The sequence below is a fragment of the Pieris rapae genome, chromosome W (genome assembly GCF_905147795.1).
Source record: "Pieris rapae chromosome W, ilPieRapa1.1, whole genome shotgun sequence".
Classification (NCBI taxonomy): domain Eukaryota; kingdom Metazoa; phylum Arthropoda; class Insecta; order Lepidoptera; family Pieridae; genus Pieris; species Pieris rapae.
The window spans coordinates 1,234,074-1,257,685 of NC_059533.1; the positions used below are offsets into that span (position 1 = coordinate 1,234,074).

The window sequence follows — 23,612 nt, forward strand, 5'->3', positions numbered from 1 at the left end:
AATAGAGAGCTATCTTCAAGCATTTTTTGTACTACCGGGTTTGATCAGCGACCTCCTTACGCGCAAGTTGGAACTACTTTACGAGGAAGCGGGAAAATCAAATTTTTAGTTTTTAATAAATTGTTATATTTTTTAGATACTGATTAAAACAAATGCCGCTTCGTATAAAAATGGCATCATTTGTTTTAAACAGTATCTAAATTTAAAATATTATTGGGAATTGGAGAAGAAATAAAACATTTATGTTTTACAGGATTTATTAGTCAAAGTACATGAACATTGCAAATTGTCATCATCACTACTCTTTAAAATCTAATATTTCGCCAAAAAAAAGCCTTTGCAATTGTTCTCTACCACAGTAGATAAAAAGAATACGAGTTGCTTGTTTTTTAAGTTTATTTTTGATCTTTCAGTGCTTTCAGCAAGTGTATAAGCTTTCATTTTCACTCTTTTCTTCAAATTCCTTAAATCTGAAAACAATATTAAAAGTAATTGTAAGCACTATGGATAATATGAAACTCAGAATATGGCAGTTGATATCGGAAAAAATTAACAAATCATAATGTAATGAATAAACTCAAAAAACTTCTAGACCGATTTCAAAAATTCATTCACTTTTAGAATGATACATTATCCCTGATTAACATATAAGCTATATTTTATTAGGCTATTCCCACAGGAACGGGTTCCACACAGATAAAACCGCGAGGATCCGCTAGTATATAATATTTATGCAACAAGATTGACATTGATGAGTTTACATGTAATACAATTTTTAATTGTTTTCTACGATACAAACTACTCACCAGTCACCACACACCACAAACATGAACTTAGTGTTAAAACAAGAGAACAGAACAGATAGATAACCAACATTTCTATCACCAGTGAATTGAATTAAAAAATATAGTCAATTATATGATAAATGTTTACTTACGATCAATTGGTAATTCTATTACAGGTGTATTTTCGTTCAATTCATCAGAAGCTATAGCTTGAGTTGGAGCCATTCTTTGTTCACCTGAAACATAATTTAAGTATCAGTAATAGTATTTATGAATTAACATAATCAACATGTGGGGTGTTGTATAATTCAATACACTTCATAGCCAATATTGAAAGCTAATACAATGTACTCAATTTAATTTGCAATCATAATATAAGTATTGACCCTTCTTTACCTTTACCCATCAAATAATATCATGTTTTGATAAGTAAAAAATATTTGATGTGGTAAGGGAATTCCGCCAGGTGACATCTGATTCAAACTAATATTTCAAGTTATTTCAAAGATGTGACTCGCTGTTAGTTAGTAAATAGTATAAATGCTTCAATATGATGTTTTGATCTAAAATTTTGTGGTATTTAACTATTAAATTAAAATACATACCTGCCATATTAACGGTTGGAATTGATATGTTGGACAGTCTCTCGTAGCGACAGTGAAATTTATCTTCGAAATGAGCACGGTATACACGACGATACTTGTAAATATGCTCGAAAGATAATTCAAGTATCTTTCCGCCAACAGCCTTTCTCCAAGCTTCGACACGATCCGGGTCTTTGTTGGGGTTGGGAAATAGATGCAGCACTTTATGCGATGCTGAAACAGATTATGAGTGGAATTCCTTTCTATACACTGTTTATTTACATACCAAAGACTCAAAACACCCAGGTACACAACACTTTTTATCCGACGACATATCGGAAGTAAATGGAGTCCTGTCTCACAATAAATAACTTAAAGTCTTATAAAACCGGAGGAGCGAACTCAACTCAACGGATTTATGAAAAGAGCACGAATTTAAGGCAAAAAAACACTTAAAAACGCAAAAGCACAGTATACACAGCACGGCGTCCATGACACTAACTTTTTTTACAATGTTGCAATACACTTTACAAAAATCTACTACAATTTTTGTTGATACTTATTAAAACATTTCTTTTTTAGTTTCTGCATCGAAAGTTATGATAAAACTCAGTAAAATTGAGTTTCTTACGCCAACAAGTTAAATAAACTAAAGCAAACTCATTATTCTTGTATAAGAACCAGTAAGCCATTTGTGTTGCTCATTGATTAAAAACTACCAAATTAAGGAAATGTGTAAAAATGGTCACTTCTACCAATTTATAGCCTGACTAAATTAAGAAGGTTACTGTTGAAGATGCATACTATTAATACTTGGAACAATCGTATTTAGACGTATTATGGTACTTTAGTGCCATCTGTATGCGCAAGTTAATAAACTTTTCCTTAATACGCGGCCAAATTAAACAAACATATCACTGGTTAGAGAAGTATATCAAAAGATGACCATCTTTAAAAGTTTTCTTTATATCATTGCAATTCCAAACTTTTTGTACTAAGATTGTAGCCCCTGATTTGACACTACTACTGACTTGGGTGATAAATAACGTCACAGTGAAAAAGTCACAGTGATCAGGTGCCTGCAAAAGTCACTGTGACTTTTTAGAAAATAACAACGTTCCAAAATAACTAAACTAAAATAAACTTAATTTCATGGCCACATCCGTCCCTTGCGAAAGGCTCTTTTCAAAAGCCGGAAATCTAATAAACGAAAGGCGCACACGGCTTGGCGTAAGGAAAGTACAGCAGCTTTTATTCCAAAACGCAAATTACTTCTGTAAATAGATATAAAATAAAAAACGTGTATAAAATGCATGTATATAATAACGCAACGCATGTCAATAACAAAGTGTGTAAATAACAACTTATATAAATAACAACGCATAACGCATGTAAATAACAACACTTGTAAATAACTTATGTATATAAAAATGAACAAAAAAAGGTGTAAACTTGTACAAATGTAAAAATGTATAAAAATTCAAATCAATGTAAATAGTTTATCCAAAATAATAAACACGCCGCACAGTTAAATTATAAAAATGCGACAGTCCTAAGCCTGTAAAAAGTGTGAAGGATATTTTGTGATCAACTGTTCAGTCAGTCTCTCTCGCCCGCGCTCAACTATAATCGACTATCGTTATGATTCCAAGTTCCAACCGTTCCACCTAGTTATTTAAGTTCCAAGCCCAATGTCGTTCCATGTAACCGACAAGTAACGACGTGACAAAGTCACGGTGATTTTACACAGTGTTTTTTTTGGAACTGGAACGACAGTCACGGTGATCGCAAAATAACGACTTAGCCACTTCAAACTTTTCAAGCACAAATAACGAATGAAGATCAGTGTTCACAACCTGAAGCCAGGCAACTATCGTACCGGAGGCCGAAAAATTATCGTACATGGATAAAAATTATCGTACAAGTCTGGAAAACGGATAAAATACTTTTAAAAATGATATGAAACGTGCAATAATGTATGTAGGAAATGATTTATAGTTTAAATCTTGTAAACTTGTGTTTTTTTAAATTGAAAAAATAATAATTCAAATTAAATGTTCGACGTATGGCAAGACTTGAGCTGGGAGTGGACGTCGGACGAGGGCACTTCGAGTGTCATGAACGTGCCAACATTTCGAATTTATAATGAACAACAGTAATAACCAATGAAAGGATTGCGCCATGAAGCAACGGCATGTGATCCTAATAAAACAATGAGCCAATAGATGGCACTAACACTAAAAACTGTAATTATTATTGGGCTATCTGTGTAATAATCAAATTTTTCATGAGAACGGAAATTATCGTACAATCTGTGTACGATAGTCACGTACCATCGTACATCGTACATAGCTATGAAATTATCGTACATGTACGATAATTATCGTACGGTTGTGAACACTGATGAAGATGTCAAAATTGGATATCATTCACTCAGTTTGTCTAGTGTTGTCATACAAAATAAATATTCCCCACAAAAAAAAACATTTTTTTTGGGATGTCATTGTTCATTGCACTGGCAACAAAATGACAAATTGTTAAGTTTGACTATAGTTAAAATAGACATAGTAGAGTGCCGTAAGGCATAAAAATGGTCAAACCTCGGAACCCAGGGCCAGTCAATGAATCTGTATATCAAGTATGAGACTGCATTATTAAAACCTCAAATAAAAAAGTTAAAAAAAAAAATTTACCGATCTCGATTTACAACAATTTACTGAAAAATGAGAGGCGGAAGGGGGAAAAAGTGTTTATAGCGAAAAATTTAATTTTATTTGTAATAAATTATAGAGTCTGGCTGACGAAAGTAGATACTGGATTTTTTTACAAACTTTTTATATGACAACACTAAAGTGTTCCTACCATCGGATATTTACCCTACAAATTGGGGTATTTTAAGCAGAAAGTACTTAGGAACAAGTAATTCCAAAAAGGCATTTTCAAAACAAACTTATTTTAAACATTTTATAAATTGAGTTTTAAAAATTCGTACGTGTGCTAAACTTGTATTCATCGAAAATAAGTATCGTATGTACGTGTTGGGGATCACTTCAAGAGCAACACTAAGCCTTAAGTTGGTCTAATAAATAGCTTAATTAATTAGGTACACTATTTACTAGAGAAAAACTTGGCAAGATTATTTTAAAGAAATTAATTTTCGGCTGTTTTCCAAAAGATTTGGTAAAATCAGAATCAGTGTATGGTATCCCTATCTCTGACGCAACAAGATGGCGTGTTGTTGATGTTTCGTTGTGGTTGACTTGCGAGTTGCGTATAGTTTTGTTGTGATATTATATCCGTGTTAATGCTATAAAAATGAATAAAACTAAAAAGAGAAGTGAAGTGCGAAAACTATTGTTTTGTATGATTTCGAAATATGAAGAGAAAAACAGGATTGTTTACGTACTGTGACTGATTTTTTTGGTTAGTACGGTCAAAATGTCTTGATATTTTTTTATTTTAAATAAGTACATATTAGTTTTAGTTACTTTATAAAATGTTATTGTTCTTTTACAGGTAGTCTTGAGGATAATGCACGAACTGCTGAAGTAAAACAAGCAATTGAAAAAATCACACGATTTAGATCAAAAAGATATGATGAAATAGTACTTAGAAGAACTATCTTCACTCACCGGTAAGTTTTCACTCAACGTTAATCTTAGACTAGTTTTGTAATACTTGTGTATTTTCTATTATTTCTTAGTTATGAGACTCACGATAATTGACATTTTATTTTATTCTTTTTACAGATGTAAGTGTAATTACATTGAAGAGAATTAAAAAAGAAGGTTCGGTGAACGAAGGGGTCTGGAGGACTCCAGGTAAAAAACGACCTCACCCTTTAAAAGTGTCGAACTTAGATAGTTTCGATATGGATGTTATTCGTAATAAAATAAACGAATTTTACATTGTGAGGAAACAAGTACTAACATTAAGATCTTTGTTGGTAGAGTTAAAAGAAAGTATAGAATTTGGTGGATGTCGTGAAACTCTCCGTCGCATATTAATAGGCAACGGTTATGAATTTAAGAAAAATAAAAATGAACGTTCATTATTAATTGAACGGTATGATATAGCTGCATGGAGAAATCGCTTTTTGCGTACCATTGCATCGAAACGTGCAGAAGGCAAGCCAATAATCTACTTAGATGAAACTTATGTTCACAAAACCTATAAGCCTAAAAAATGTTGGCAAGGTCCATCAACAAGTGGTATAATTGAAAATATATCGTCAGGAAAACGATATATTATTGTGCATGCAGGATCAGAGAAAGGCCCTGTTCCAAACTCATTGTTGGTATTTAGCACCAAATCGAAAATAGCCGACTACCACCATGACATGAATTCCACAAACTTCAACAAATGGCTTCAAGAAAAGCTTATGCCCAATTTGAATAAACCAAGTGTAATTGTAATGGACAATGCATCATACCATTCTGTCATAATAAATAAAGCGCCCACATCTCAAAATCGAAAGTTAGAGATACAGAATTTGCTTACATTGAATGGTATTTCATTTGAAACATACAATTCAAATGCAGAGTTGCTCTGCTTAGTAAAACCGAACACACCAGAACCTATTTATGAAGCTGATGAACTTTTAAGCCAAAACGGACATGAAGTGCTAAGACTTCCTCCATATCATTGTGACCTAAATGCTATAGAACTCATATGGAGTCTAGCAAAAAGAAATGTGGGAAGCAAAAATGTAAGCCAAACTCCAAAAGAGTTCGAGGATCTTATAAAACAATCTTTTGAGTGTATTACAGCAGATGATTGGAAAAAAATGACAGACCATGTCATTCATGTGGAAGACAAGTACAAAAGAAGAGACCATATAACTGAAAATAATCTAGAAAGCTTCATCATCAATTTAAGAGACAGCAGCGACTCCAGTGATTGTGACGATTCACTCCATGTTGAATTTTTAGATTCAGATTTTGATTATAGTGATTAAAAAACAGTATAAAAATATATGGTGTTGTTTTCTTTGACATACTCACATAGATTTACAAATATTTAAAACTCATGATAATATTGATACTCATGATAGTGTTTGATAGCCTGTTTGTCCCTCTATATACGCCACAATGGAGTGACGTATCCGTGTGATAATAAAGAGTTAACAAGTGATATAAGCTACTTTTAATCTCGTCATAACGCGGACAAAATTTTGCAATTTTGTCCACTAGTAAAATAAAAATAAATGTCAAAGTATCAAAGTGAGTTGTTCCAACTTTCCTTTTTACTTTAGGGCTGCCATACTGACATTTTTTAAATTTGCCGCGCTTTTTCAGTATCAACTTTCATTAGCCAGACTTTATGTGCAGAGTAACTTCAATGTTAATTTATTAGATTATCGTAAAAAATAAGTTACAAAAAAAAATTATCATTAACTATACACATTGTTACATCATTGTACATTATTGTCGTCGTCGTCGATCTCGTTGATATAGATTGTAGGTGAAGGATTAGTGCAGCTCTCACCATTGCATTCTAAGCAAGCTGCAGTGCAGTTTAATCCACTTTTCCTGCACCCACAAGATGCTCCACATCCTGTTTTGCATGAGCAAAAAATAATTTTTAATAAAGATTCTGGAGCTGGTCGTTGCGTCATTGTTTGCGGTGTCAATATTCCGCATTCATATTTCCAGCCCCATTCTTCTGGTAATATTTCTCTTCCAAGCCATGTTTGAACTTGCAACAATTCTCTTTTAAAGTGTTCAAATGCGCTATCTGCAGTGGGTGGTAATGACGGCAGTTTAACGTAGGTATTTTTAGCAGTTGCTTTCAAAAAAGAGTTACCTATATCTTAATGCATTAAGATCTTTTATTTTCTGGGGGGCACCGTATAAAGCAAGAGTGCATGTAACACCAGCCTTAAAAATGTCATCAGTATTTTCGCATTCATTTTTGAAGACTGTCGCAGCATTTTGCAAGTCTGGTCGCTTTTCAAAATTTTTTGCAAATACGTTTTTGCCAAGTTGGAAAAAAGCTGATGTCGTGTCACATCCAGTGAATGCATGTAAGAACAGAATATGCTCTTTACACTTAGGTAATATTCTCAAAAGTATTTGGAAGAGTACGTTTTTTGCGGTATTTTGCCTTTGGATGGTTTTCGAAAATAAATTTCTCGGTCTGTTGGTGAGAGAGCAGTCAATAAAACTAAAACATCTATATCTTCGGACACTACAGCAACCTTTTCAGATTGCAGATTAACAGCAGTTTCGATTATTAGTTTATCGGCATCAGCTTCTTACGACGTTCTTCTTCTTCGTTATCTTTTGACCTCTCACTGTACCAGTTGTCGGACAATATGTCGTATTGTTGATTCTTAAAACATATAATTGTACTAGCGGATCCGACAGACGTTGTCCTGTCTATACGTCTTTAATTTGAAAATTTCAAACTTTTTTTAATAAGCTAAAACATTCTGGACCATTTTGATAAAAATTATTATTCAAATGTTATGACAATATCTAACGATCCAGCACATGGTCTACAATAACACAATGATAACAAAACTTTTTTTAATTAGATCGCAGCGCTAACTGTCGGGACAGACTAAAATTAAAATTCGAATATTATTTAAAATTTGACAGTGCGATGGTAGCGCCGTCTGTCGGATCCAATGTAAAACATTCCAAAATCAACAACTACTAATTAATTAAAAAAAACATTGTCCAGCGGACAAAATTGTGAATCTAAACCATTCTCGAATCTCCACGAACACACACAAAAAATTTCATCAAAATTGGTCCAGTCGTTTAGGAGGAGTTCAGTCACATACACACGCACACAAGAAATATATATAATATTAAGATTGGAACCAAATTTACTGGAGAATACAATATTATCCTCGTAATGGTTCATTAACCTCATTTTTATTGTTTTATCGTCAGGAATATGGTCAATTGTAACAATACTTTTTAATTCTGCGAGTGAAAATTGACTTGCTGCATCTACTTGCATTGTTACTGGATGAATTTTTTTCTCCCTCTGAGTCTGTTTTAGCGTTGTTTTTAAACGCATGTAACAATCCGCGTGATGTTTAGCTCCCTGAGCTACTAAATCTAACACGCCTACAATTCTTTTATGAATATTGTACTTTTCTTGAAATCAGTACTAGTGACGTAGCTGATTTGTTGTCTTGACGACTTGGACTTCCTTCTTTCCTTCATTTCATCCGCTTCTTTTTCACAAAAGAAGCACCTAGTTTTCCAATCAAAATCAATTGAAGTAGCTGTTCGAAGCTTTTTTTAGGTGGAGAGCATGCAGATGTGGTGTTCTTTTTTTTAAATAAGAATTAATGCATCCTTTATTAATATATTTTTGTCTGCATACCGAATGCACGTAGACAAAGTCACGAGTATTTATAATATACTGAGAAAGTCCATCCCCTCTTTCCGCAGATGCAGCCTTTAATGATGATATGCCTCTAGTGACTTTTATAATATCTCCTAGTTCAGAGCTTAATTCAGAACTAGATCCGATTTTATCACAAATGAGGCAATCATTGCTTGTACTTTCACTACTGGATGGTTCACCCATTGCGACACGTGGCTGCAACAACAAATATTAGTAATATTAATAACTAACTTTTATATCATAATTAATGATTTATATTATTAAATTCTACTATTATATTCTAACTTTTAACATCGATTTATTACAAAATATTCATAACTATTTTCAAAAGCATGTAATATAAATGAAAAACAAATACTTACAATTTATGCCACTATTTTCAAAGTTTTTAAAACTCAGTAATGTTCAGTAATTAACTTTTATCACACTCACTGCACAATAATATAAACATTAATTTTTAATAAACTAAAATCTGAAATAAATATTTTTCGGAACGAAAACAACAGCTACGTATTAAGTCTAGCAAGTTACAACGTGTACTATCCTGTGAGGGCCCGCCATGAACAATACCGAACAGCTGCTGTTATCCCCTCTATTCTCCAACCCGACCTTCATCGGTATATCTGCAGTCCCTAAAGATCCAAGATCAAGTTTTCAAGTTTGTAATAGTTGTTCTTTTTAAAATATGACTTTTGACTAATATAAATCAATGAAAACTCCAAAAAATTAATAATTGTTTATAATAAATTTTAAAAAATTGAGAGCGCGAAAAAATTGTTTTTAACATTTTTCTATATACTATTAAAAACATATTTTCAAGGTTTATATTAAGATTCATTAACTGGCCCTGGATTCCGAGGTATAAACCTTACTTACTAACTTACTTGACTACTGGGTAGTCATTTAACTATACTTAAAGTAACAAATGGTCATACCACTTTTTACTACGGATCAAAAAACTGGCCCTAAGTGCACAGGCAAGTTTCACAAGTATAATCCTCAAAATGGTTGTAGTAAAAGTATTGTAATATTTGCTTTGATAAGTATATAGGTATATATATATACGCCCATTTGGCCCGGTGTGCGTAAAGTTCTGGTTAATTAAACCAGCCTCTTCCAGAAGCAAAGCAGCAGCACGCTTCACAGCGACCTCAAAGCTCCGAGGATTTCTGCACGTTGGGAAGCGATATTCCAGGACTAAATGACTAAAACTTAACCTATATTCTAGTATTACTAAATCTAGAACACTTACAGTGATTGTGACAGATATTTGGACACTCCCAGTTTGGTGATTTTGCTCCCCTTGATGCCTTCATTGACAATATTCGTGACGGTCAAAAAATTCTTCGTCAAACAATTATAGACACGGTCAAACGAAAAAAATGAACCAAAAACTCGAAACTTACGTTTTCCAACAACACATTAATTTGCCAACAGTACCTAAGATCTAATAACATTCTATTAATAAAATGATTGATTTAATCTACTATTTATTTAATGACTGCCTAATAGAAACGTAATAACCTTAAATTACATGGCTAAGCAGAAATTAAAAATATACCTACATGCTGTGTTACTGTATAGGTTATAATAAAAGAACAGCATAATAACCTACACAACTTAATTTAATGTTAATAATCAACTTTTAACACACTACAAAATAACTTTCAGTAATACAAACGCAAACTTAAGTATAAAGGTGTCTGCCCACTATCCCGTAGCATACCATGACCGTGCTAGGAACGTATCCAGCACGGAAAGCAATCCGGTACGCTCTATTTCACCCACTGAAGCGGGCCGACAGCGTTCTGAACCCGTTTACAACCCGTATGTAACCCGTATATAATCTGTATGATGCCCGTATGTGACACGGCAGAAATCTTTTCAATACACTCGTAAAGCATCCGACGCGTTAATATGGTGAAATATTGAAATATTTATGGCTATAAGGAAACTACCGATTGAACAACTGGCAATTATTGCTTCATTTTGGATGAAGAGGAAGAGGAATGGGTTTGTAACGGTCACACTCCCCGCTCAGTCACCGTTTAGCCGCCTGCGCGCAGCGGTCTGACAACGTCGCGTGCCATGCACGTAGCGAGTCCGCACCGGCAAAATATTCCCTCCGACGAATAGTTGACGGCCCGTGCATGGCACGCTACGGTGTCGGCCGGTGACGGAACGGTCTAGTGGGCATAGTCTCATACTTCTCAATACAAAGAATAGTTTTTTGTCTGAAACGGTCCTAGCTCGGTCATGGTATGCTACGGGATAGTGGGCAGACACCTTTATGAAAACTCATCAAACCCAGCTTCACATACAGCTTATCTATTTCATACTACTTCATTTCGTAGACAAATATATTTATTTATTTTAATATCTCAATCAATCAATCAAATCAAAAATCATTTATTCATATAGGTAACATAATGTACACTTATGAACGTTAAACTTTCAGTATTTTTATTATTATTATATATCATTATCATCAGAGAAATGTTTAATTTTAATACGTCTCACTGGGGCGTGCTTATCATAGAGGTTTGTGATAGAATAGGTGAACAGCTCAACCTTGTCATCGAGGAAGGCTAAGTCGTATAGACCACTCCAGTCAAATTTGAACGCATCACTAAGCAGGCTCTCATGATCGATTCCACCATAGCTGCGACGCATAACCACTGTCGGTTTCTGCTTGGGTGGCTTCGCATTAAATGAGAGATAGAGAAGGTCATCGTGCGAGAAAGCGACAGCAGGAAGTTGCCCATACTTAGCCACAAGGTGAGGAGAAGAAACAAAAATAAGATCTTAAAGTGACGGAGTAAGACCGGGGATTTTATGCGTAGCATTGAGATGCAAGTTTTGTTGTGAGTCAAAGAAATAAGCCGTCTGGAGCGAGAATCATTTTGATGTGAAACATCTATAGCCGCACGTAAAACCGATTTCTGTGTTTCTCTGTTTCCGTGGCGACGCATGCCGTGGCGATGCATCTGGCTATTTGATGGTATATACATATATTTATTTTTCTCCTTATTTTACAAAATAAGATAATGTATCACAATATGTTATATTAGAAAACCGCTGTGGTTTGTATTAATGTAACAATAGCAGTCTTGTGTAGGAGCGCGACAAATGCATGTAAAAGTAGTTATGTAGGTATATACAGTCTATATGTAGTAGTAAATTTCACATTAAAAATATTTAATGAAAATAAATGTTTATTCAATAAATGGTCATAGTTATCTGGAAAAAATCGTAATATTTTATTTTATCATTATTTATTACTTTTCCAAAATAATGTCAATGTTTCACATCTGCCAGGCGTCCCGTGACGGCTCACATTTTTTCAGCAGGCATGTGTTAAAGTCACCCATGATTATTGTGTTGTTATGTTTCCAAAGGAAGCAAAGTAGTCTACCGATGATGACGGGGAATAGAAGACTCCCAAGAGAAGCTTACAATTGGAGAGAAGAACTTCTATAAGGAGGTGCTCGGCTGCATTGCTAGGTGGAGGCTGTGGTGATGAGTTAATGATCGAAAAGGGGATGTGAGAACGCAAATAAATTGCTACAGCACCTCCTCGCATGCTGATTCGGTAATTTCTAATTAAATTGTAACCAGGAAGAGAGTAAGTAACAGAGGAGAGGGAAGGATTGAACGATGTTTCAGAAAGAAGTATGGCATGGATGTCTTTAGAAGCCAACGCGAGCAGATCTGCGTGATGAGCTGGAACACTTTGAGAGTTTATTTATTTTATTTATTTAAGTATTCCTACAGCTAATACATTAAACAATAACCAAACAATTACATTACACACAAAAGCCAAAACGGAATACACATATAAACAGAAACATAAAGCACAGTAGTAAGATTCGAGATCGGTAAATCAAAACATATATTCAACATGAAACAACAAACAAAGCCATTATTGGTAAAACTTACCTGAATTTTTTGAAATATATCGATTTGCTGGTAATTTATGTTGTAATCTGTAGGTATGCGATACATAACAGAGTTTCGTAAATAGTTGGTCTTAGAACGAGGAATTTCGAATAATTGGATTTGCCTTGTATTGGGTGATGAAGGGGTCTTAAATAGTAAAAGCGATAACAAGTTAGGGCAGTCAATAAAACCATTGCAAATAGCATGTAAAAATATAAGGTCGCATTGTTTACGTCTACATTCAAGGGATTCAATACCAAAGTACTTGCAGCAATCCAAGTAGCTACTAAACTTTTGGAAATCCTTAAAACTTAAAAACTTAAGGAACTTTTTTTGAATGTTTTCTATTGCTTCAATGTATTTCTTGTAACTGGGGGACCAAAACGTTAATGTGTATAACGTTAAAGTGCTTAGACAAGTTTTGGAATATAGAGGATAAGGAATCAGGTAAGGGAGGCGTGGAAGAGTCTATACTATGGAAGGAGTCACAATCGGACGACTCCAGAGATAAGACATCAGAGTTATCACTATTGCAATCCTTGAATTCACAAAAGATATAACCAACAGACAATGAGATATGGCTATATCCAAGAACAAATCACACACACAAATAAACCTATGTAACTATAAGAACACAAAAGGGAATAGTTATATAATAATAATAATATCTAAACAAAACAAACAACAAATTACAATTAAAACCCAAAAAAAACAGACTACTTCGCTATGTGGATATCGTATCAGAGCTATAGGTATCCCATTGGAACACAGTCAAAGTATAAGGATAATATGTTTAAATTATTTAAGATTAAAAAAAGTTTTTTTTTTATTTTATTTATTTACACTTCGTTGCTAAAGAAATACAAATAACACAATATATATAAATTACAAGGGATGCAACGGGCGGCCTTATCGCTAACAAGCGATCTCTTCCAGGCAACCCTAGTATTAAGAAAAGAAATAAATAAAAAAAAATGATGGGTGCAAGAAGTGCAGAAGTTATATAAAAAACAAAATAAATTTATATTAATATATAGAACCTTAATCTATTAATAACTATATATATTATAAAAACTAACTAAAACTAAAAAGCTAATCTTACAAATTCAAGAATAGCAAATAGAGAATTACAAAACGAACAGGAAATACAAGAATTACACAGGTCAACGAACTACTTTATATTTTTCGCGCTCTGCATCAGATTTGGCAGTTCTCATTTTAGCTTTGGCTCTGTTTTTTTTGTGAATCAAACTTTTTATCTCATCAGAAAGCCAGGGAGCAGGTAAATGTTTAAGTTTAACACGTCTCACTGGGGCGTGCTTATCATAGAGGTTTATGATAGAAGAGGAGAACAGCTCAACTTTGTATGTAATTATGTTTTGATCCGAGAAACACACAGATTAAGACGTGGTACAATATTATGAGAGAATAATTTAATGATCTGTGGATGGACAATACAATCTATCCTTCGCTGACAATCACAAACTTTGACAGTGTCACACTCACATAAAGTTTGCTAGGTATCTGTCACTGAGCTGTAATAACTGAATAACAATAAATAAACAAGACAAGGTAAAGATTGTGAGAAACTAAATAAGTAATTGACAGAGAACTATTTATCACTTTAAACTTATGCCCAGAAACCAAGAAGAAGTTAAAATTAAACGCACACACGGAACATAAGCACACATAAAACATATGGAAGTTTTTAAACCTACTTTGAACCCTTTTTGTTACGGGTCTTGTCTCCTCTCAGATTTGGATCATCAGTGGTGGACGATAAGGGGATGCTGTCTGGGACTGTATCCAGTTCCTTCAGTGAAGAGATGCGTCGAAGTTTCCCATCAGCCCCTAACACTTGTACCCGTCCATCCCAAGTTTCAAGCATTTAGTGACACCAAACCGCTTTCTCGCCTCCATAAATAAGGAGTGCCTTGATTTGGTTAAAAACTCAGACAAGGTTATGCCGGTGCCTTTGAGACTAGTTTTGGCAGCCCAGATCCTTAATTTATTGTCGTACTGTCGAAGCTTTATTAAGATTGGCCTAGGCTTCTCTCTGGATCTAATTCCCAATCGATGACACCTGGTAAGGCTCTGCTCCGTTAAGTTGGGACACTTTAGCAGAACGGATATCATCCTTGCTATGGAGCCGGAACTTTCATCCTTTGTTTCGTTAACCCCATGCAGCAACATACACTATCTCCTGCTCATCCTGTACATTAAATGGCATCGCCATTTGAGCCTGGAGATTTTCAAGGCAAAAGAGAAGGGAACTTTTAAATACCTGAAACTCAAGAACAAGAGGAGCTTTGTTCCAGCGGAGGGGACCTACTCTGCGTTGCAATAAGGCGCTGCTGGAACTCCTCCATTTTGGCAGACACCATCTCGGATACATCTTAGAGACTTCTTGAGATCCTCCATAATAAGGTGACAGTGAAATTATATGAAATTAATTGTTCAAAAGAAGGTGGTTGAAAAGTGATTAACAAACTTTAAGTAAATTACAGTTTAATATAGAATATTATTAAAGAAAGATAGCGAATAATGTGTAGTTCATCTCTGGAACCGTAAGTAAAAAAGTTAAAACTGAAATACTATTTTATTCTAGTAAAAATGAAGAGACACACTAATACACGTTTGCACTACCCTCTCACTCGTTGGAAATCTCACACAATATTCTGATAATATAGTGAAGTGTTATCAGATACCAAAACGGCAAGGCTGAAAATATGAGATTTTAAAACTAATCAAATAATGTACAATTAACCATTAAATAAAATAACGCCTATAAAAATATTAAATATGTAATTAAAATTCTGAAATAGCGCCATCTTTGATACACATACTCAAACAGTATGCTTATTGGCAAGATGAATAATTATTTTATACTCCAACTTACATGGTTTCAATACTGACGCATAGATGTCGCTGTATCGCAAAAAAATTAATACGAATTACAGAGTTACAAATTTTGAAATACAATTTATAATTAACGTGACAATATATACAACATTATAAGAATCTTGACATTTAACCATCTTCTATTATTCAGTATAGAAAATTAAAAATATCAAATTAAAAATTCAATTATTACAAACGAGTTAATGTCATATCGCAAAACAATTACGTTCATCTTAAGAAAACATTTACTTCGGTATTTTCTGGAACATAAATATTGTAGATCTTTTTGGGAAATGTTTAAATGTTATCCGTTGTTTATACGATAGTAGTTACACGAAAGCAAAAAATATTTGATTCAAAAATGAGAATTGTGTCTATCTGGCCAATATTAAAAAAATAATAATTAATGAGATTTCTTACAAAATTTTCAGTTTCTATTAGTGCTACGTTTTTATATAAAATGAACTAAAGGAAGTTCCTATGAAAGCGAGCGGTATGTAAACATATCCCTTTCACTGATGCTCATCTAGATAAGTAGGTGAGGCTTTCATACTGGAGTGAAAAAGTGTGGCTAGACTAGAAAAAACTGGCCAATTGCCGAATAAAATAAACAATAATTGTTACGGGCAGTGCTGTATCCAGGATCGTTAGAACAAACGTCATAAATAAGGGTTTGTACAAACGAAAAAATATGTTTGCAATTTTTTGTTAAGCATTGTGTAATGTACTTTATGTAATTTATTATGATTATGATATTGGAAAGTAATGTCACTGGAGAGTTGCAGTCGTGGAGACCGCATATTATCGCATCGCATATATATCGCATCATAGCATAAAAGCTAGGCCGGCCGCATGGAAAATAATTACCTTTGGAGTAACCGTGTGGTTCCAAGGGCGCTAATTAAAGAATTGAATTAGTTTTTTGATCCGTAGTTAACTCAACTATTGGTCAAATATCGTTACTAATAGTTAAAATTCAGCAAAATGCGTTTTTTGATCCGTGGTAGGAGTTACTAATGGTCAAATATCTGACCATTAGTCAAAAAAGTTAACTACTCAGCAGTGTTCTCAACCGTACGATAATTATCGTACATGTACGATAATTTCATAGCTACGTACGATGTACGATGGTACTCGACTATCGTACGCAGATTGTACGATAATTTCCGTTCTCATGAAAAATTTGTTGATTACACAGATAGCCCTATAATATTTACAGTTTTTTAGTGTTAGTGCCATCTATTGCCTCATTGTTTTATTAGGATCACATGCCGTTGCTTCATGGCGCGGGTCGCCGTCCGGCTGTCTAACGCAACGCACGTGTCGATTGCGCGCATTCGGACCCGATTTTATTTTTTATTAACTATCCCGGCTTTTATTGAAAAGCACGTAATAGTTGCCCTGAGGTGCAGTCACAAACCAGCTGAAGCTACTATTTGGTGACGCCCGCTCGCCGCCTATCCTGTAACCCTTTGGGATTCGGGAAAAGCGGTGGAGCGCGCAATGTACCGGTAGTTTCGGGTCGTGCGTGACAGCCTCCTGGCTTCAGTTAAGTTATTTTTATTTTTATAACATGAAGCGCACTCCGCAGATCGGCGATGATAAGCAGCCGCCCCGCCCGCAGCGCCCACGCTCCTATGCCAGTCGAGCGAGGCCACCTGCGGATGCTGAGGCAGCCGCCGCCACAGCCGGACCATCATTCCAAGTGCGCGACACAACGCACAGCTCGCCCGCAGCGAAGCAGCAAGCTGCGTCAAGCTTGTACAGCTTTGCGGAGCCAGCTTCGCAGCAGACGAGCCGCAGCCGATCCCTAGAAGTCCCCAGGGACCGTCATCCGTCGCATCAAAAACGTGACCTAACTCCAGCGGCTAGGATTAAGAAAACGGTACGCATAGCCCTCCCTCACCGCACCCCGCAAGTTTCCGTCGCTACGTCGGCCGTGACGTCATCAAACGGAGCGGCGATATCGCGGCGTGCCACCGACGTTACGCCGGCCGAGACCGCATTCCTGAGCGTTGAGTCATCGCCTCGCGCCACCGATAGCGTCATACAATCCGACCCGCCCGCCCCGCGGGCCCCGCAACAAATTGTGTCTACTGTGACGTCATTTGTACATTCCGAGACATCGCCGCATGTCACCGAGACGCGGGCCGTGTGCCAACGCCGCGCGTCCGTAACAAATAGTGAGTGTTCTGGTATTGACGAACTGTTGCGAATGCTCGATCGCGACCCGGGTACTAGTGCCGCGTCTTCGCCGCGGACGGCATTCGAGTCAGACTTGATCTTTTTGGCTCAGTCAGCCGCATGCTCGTTCGCGTCGCGCGGGATGCTGCGCGCTATGGCCCGGTACGCAAAATCGCGTGAAGAAGCGCTACGCAACAGCGGCATATTAGAGTCGCCGCTCACCGAAGCCGAGCAGCGGGAGTTGGCGCTGATCCGCGACGAGTGTCGCTTCCCAGCGCGCACCCCTGCCACCCCTGTACGCCACCCGTTTTCAGCCGTTGACCCCGGCTCGGAAGGTGAGTCTGTGGCAAAGCGCCCATGTGCTGTGGCACCCACAGCAGCTACTCCAGGCTCCACTGGGGACCCTCGGCCGGCGCCAGGTCGCCGCCTTGACCTGGGACCTCCAGTCCAGCCGCCACCTTTAACTGTTCCGCCACCCGCCGCCCCTTTGGCTGGCAGGGCGGGGAACGCCAACGCACCCCCTGGTGCCACCGGTGCCTCACCTGGACCTGCTGCTCCCGTTGCTCCTGCTGACGACGACGCCACCCCTGCGCTGATGGCGCCCTCCTCATACGCAGCGATGGTGACCGCACCTACGGTCCTCGCACAGCCCCCCAGGGCCCCTGTGGCCCCGAAGAAACCATCATATCCGCCCATTGTGATCGAGTTCCTCCCCAATTATGTACATCATTTGGGGAGGATCAGCCAACTGCTTGGACGTTCCGCCAACACCAGGGCATACGGTAAGGGCTACCGTATATCTCCCGAAACAGCTGACGAGTACCGGGTGGTCCAGCGCTACCTCACAGACCTGGAGAAGGAGGACCGCCGGGTCTCTTGGTTCTCATACTCTCTTCCAGCGGAGCAGGACCTCAAGGTGGCGATCCGGGGAATACCAGTCACCACCGACCCCGAGGAACTGGCCCAGGCGCTACGAGCCCTTGGATACGAGCCTGAGTACATACGCCCAATTCGTGCCAGAAAAGGTCGACCAGGGTGCATTTTTCTCGCCGTCCTGCGGCGAACACCTGACATCACCCCTGCCATTTGCAGTATAACCGAGCTGCTTTACATGACAGGGGTAACGATTGAAGCCTGGCGCGGGAAGCAGGGCCCTGCACAGTGTCATCGTTGCCAATCGTTTAGGCACTCTTCGGTTAATTGTCATCGACGAATGGCGTGCGTTCGTTGCGCAGGGGAGCATCGCGCGGCGGACTGCACGAGACCGAGGGACGTGCCGGCGACTTGCGCCAACTGCGGGGGCCCACACCCCGCCTGCCATTCGTCGTGCCCGGTCCGCAAGGAGGAGGAACAAAACCGGCGCGCGGGCACATTTGCCCGAACTGCGCCCTCTCGCCCCTTGCGCCAACGCCACGAGCAACCACAAAAAGAAACTTCTCAGCAGACCACGAGTGCGACATCAGCGGCCGCTCCCTCGACGTCTGGCGTCGCCCCTACAGGCGAAGCGGACGACTTCATCACCGTGCGGCACCGCACAAGACGTGGTGGCCGCAGACGAGGTCGTGCTCCACCCTCGCTTGCCGCTCAGGAGGCAAGCCGCGCTGCCGCGCTCCATGCAGTCACCACCGACGTCGCCAACCGCGCCGCCACCGCAGCTACTACACCTACACCAGCTCATGAACGCGCTGCCACTGCACCACCTCGCACAGCACCATCTTCGCGCTCGCGCACCAGGTCCCGCGCGCGCCGGCCACAAATGGAGGAGGCGCTGTCGGCGATCGCCAATATTCTCCAGGCTGTACAAACCGGGGACAACCCAGCCGCGCTCTTCAGGAGAGCGGCATCGGCCTTCAAGGGCCCAACCCGAGGCCGCAGTCGACGATGATGGGGGGCCTCCGGCTCCTACACTGGAATGCGCGTGGCCTCGCGGGTAAGGTCACATATCTAAAACATGTACTCAGCTCACAGGACATCGACATCGCCCTGGTCAGCGAGACGCACCTAGCCGCCACAGCTAGACTCCGCATGCCATGTTACGAAGTCTACCGCCAGCACCGTGTCGACGCCTGTGGTTACGCCTACCGTGGTTTGGCGGTCATGGTGAGACGCCGGATACCACACAGATTGCTGCCAGATGTGGTGGTAACCGAATGCGATGCCCTCGGCGTGGAGCTACAACTCGCAGGTCGCCCCACTGGATTCTTCGCGGTCTACGCGCCACCCAACAATCGGTATACCACAACAGATCTCCAAGAGCTCCTCGCTGCCGCCCATCCCTGCGTCATAGCTGGGGATTGGAACGCGAAGCACCCGGCGTGGAACTCGAGAACTTCAAACCCGAGGGGTAGGCACGCCTTCGCCGATCGGGTCAAGGCTGCACTCAACGACCACGCCTCCGAGTCGTGGGACCGCGGCCTTGATGAGGCCAGCACGGATTGGGTACGGCTGCACCGCCTTTGCAGGCGTCTCAGTGGCACAGCCGACCCCATCCGCCCCTTGCGACACCCAGACGGCACACTGCGCTACGACGCCGAGGGCCGCGCCGAGCTGTTCGCGGACCACCTTCAACACCAGTTCTCCCCTAACCCTGCGGAGGACCCAGCCCGTGCGCTAGAGGTCGAGACCGCCGTCGCCGAGCAGCTGGGCGCACCTCCACCGGCAGACGAAGAGGTGCTGTTCTTCTCGCCGAGCGCCGTCAAGAAACAAGCAGCGCGGCTCAAGCTCAGGAAGGCCCCCGGCCCAGACGGTATCACAAACGCAGCACTGCGTCACCTGCCCCACCGTGCGGTGGTGACGCTTATGCGTCTCTTCAATGCGATCCTCCGGACCGCACACTTCCCCGAAGCCTGGAAGGAGGCAAAAGTTATCATGTTGCCCAAGAAGGGCAAAAGCGTCTTCGACCCGGCGAGTTATCGCCCTATCTCATTACTCGCCACGCAATCCAAGCTGTTCGAGGCCATGTTGCTGCCGACAATCAGGCGACACTTTACTCCGAGGCCCGAACAGTTTGGATTCCGAAGTGAACATTCCACCACCCTCCAGCTGTCGAGAGTGCTGCACGACATCACCGCCGCTCTTAATAAGAAAGAGGCGGCTCCTCGCTTCCGACATCCCGCGGCGCGTGGTGGCTATCATCCGCTCCTTCCTTCTCGACCGGCGGTTCCACGTCTCCGTCGAGGGGGTGAAGTCGAGCTGCCGGCCGATCACCGCGGGGGTCCCGCAGGGCAGCTGCTTGTCACCGAGCCTGTACTCTATTTATACCGATGATGTTCCAGTCGCAGCAGGGTGTGCGGTGTCATTGTTTGCGGACGACACCGCCTACATCGCAACGGCATTCAACGCGCGCTACGCAGGCGTCAAGCTGCAGAGGTCGCTGGATGCCCTTCCCGCCTGGTTGGCTGAGCGGCGCCTGACCGCAAATGCCGCCAAGACCCAGGCCATAGTCTTTGGCCGGCGACATCTCCCGCCACCGCTCCAGCTACAAGGGGTCGAGATCCAGTGGCGCCCCAAAGCAACCTACCTAGGCGTCACATTGGACCGAGGCCTCACAATGCGCCACCACATCGCTGCAGCCACGGGCCGCGCAAAGGCGGTTGCCGTGAAACTACGCCCTGTGCTCCAGTCGTCGCTGTCTATAAAGCGCAAACTGGCGCTCTACAAGCAATACCTCAGACCGCACCTTACGTACGCGGCGCCCGCGTGGTATGCGCTTGCGGCCGAGACGCACCGACGTCGGTTGCGGGCCGTGCAGAGTACCACACTGCGGCATATAGTCGACGCGCCGCGCTACGTAAGGAATTCCACCATTCAACGAGACCTCAAACAGGAGAGCCTGGATGACTTTATCAGCGCGCTGGCGAGACGCATGTTCGAGCGTGCGGACGCCTCCGGCTTCCAGCACCTCCAGAATCTCGCCCCGCTCCACACCAGGCCTCCCGACCACCGCCGATCCTTCCCGCGCGAGCTAGTGCGCGAGGAGGACTCCGATACCTAAAGAAGTACCTACGCATTCTCCAACCCCGCTGACACACAACAACATTGCAGCCAAGACGCTACATAGCACCTAAAAGACCCAGGGCCGCTCCAGGCCCGCCACAACGACCAACCCGCCCTTGAGCGGGGCGCGAAACTGATACCCCCCGCAAGCCCACGGGCGTAACGGGGCTCCCGGCGCCACCCACGGGTGCAGCGCGGAAGACAGCAGAGATGAGATGTGAATGCGAAACCAATTATTAGCTAAATATAAAAATTTATAAATAAATATTGGGCTAGAAAAAATGGTTGCTGCCAATTATTTAACTAGTACATACATGATTTTTTTTGTTTAATTCGTTCTGAGGTTAAAACTTTTTAATGTCAGTATTGCTAAAATACCGAAACCGAGTCATCATCATCAGCTGACAATGGACTCTGAAGGTTGGTACTGGATCTCGAGGATGGTAAGCAGTAGACATACCGTCATTGAGCTCGTTGTAATCAGCTCAGCGAGACGATACTAGAAATGTGACTATATGAAGCTGATGATGGTCTCCGAAGGTGAGTACTGGATTTCGAGGATGGTAAGCAGTAGACATACCGTCATTGAGCTCGTTGTAATCAGCTCAGCGAGACGATACAAGAAATGTGACTATATGAACCTGATGATGGACTCCGAAGGTGGGTACTGGGTCTCGAGGATGGTAAGCAGTAGACATACCGTCATTGAGCTCGTTGTAATCAGCTCAGCGAGACGATACTAGAAATGTGACTATATGAACCTGATAATGGACTCCGAAGGTGGGTACTGGATCTCGAGGATGGTAAGCAGTAGACATACCGTCATTGAGCTCGTTGTAATCAGCTCAGCGAAGCGATACTAGAAATGTGACTATATGAACCTGATGATGGACTCCGAAGGTGAGTACTGGATTTCGAGGATGGTAAGCAGTAGACATACCGTCATTGAGCTCGTTGTAATCAGCTCAGCGAGACGATACAAGAAATGTGACTATATGAACCTGATGATGGACTCCGAAGGTGGGTACTGGGTCTCGAGGATGGTAAGCAGTAGACATACCGTCATTGAGCTCGTTGTAATCAGCTCAGCGAGACGATACAAGAAATGTGACTATATGAACCTGATAATGGACTCCGAAGGTGGGTACTGGATCTCGAGGATGGTAAGCAGTAGACATACCGTCATTGAGCTCGGTGTAATCAGCTCAGCGAAGCGATATTAGAAATGTGACTATATGAACCTGATGATGGACTCCGAAGGTGGGTACAGGATCTCGAGGATAGTAAGCAGTAGACATACCATCATTCAGCTCGTTTTAATCATCTCAGCGAGACGATACTAGAAATGTCACTATATGAACTTATTAATATTTAATATTAAATAAATATTAGGTAATATTTACTATAATTTATTTAATAATAAGTAATCAACAGCTACTTAACACATATTATTATACAAAACACAAATACAATACACGAAGCCAAAACAAATTACACAGATTAAATAAAAAACAGAAAACAAGCATTAAAAGACAAAGTGTCATTTAAAAGAAAAACAAAAGAATAAAATTAAAAACTGCAAAATTAAATTAAAAAAAAGCAACAAATTATACTAAGAATTTATTAATATCTACTACTTAAAAAAACTGCTACTTAAAAAATCGGAGTCTTCCCGCTTCTCCAGGTACTTCTTCACATCTCTCTTCTTGGGGTAGAAAATATCAATGTCTTGAAAATGGTTGTCATAGTTCGACAAAACCCTAAACATTGGAGAATTACGCAGGTAATTCGACTCCGTACGAGGCACACTGAACAATTTTGAGTATCTTGTCGCATACACAGGAGGAATTTTAAA

At 40.3% G+C, this 23,612-nt stretch overlaps 1 long non-coding RNA gene across 1 annotated transcript; it reads right to left on the reverse strand.

The window, feature by feature from the left end:
- Positions 1–239: 239 nt before the first annotated feature.
- LOC123690476 lies at positions 240–1,897 on the reverse strand. Its single transcript, XR_006751096.1, has 4 exons — positions 1,656–1,897; positions 1,391–1,603; positions 938–1,021; positions 240–470 (listed from the first exon to the last, which is right to left on the reverse strand). It is a non-coding gene; the product is annotated as an uncharacterized LOC123690476 (long non-coding RNA).
- Between the last annotated feature and the right edge of the window lie 21,715 nt (positions 1,898–23,612).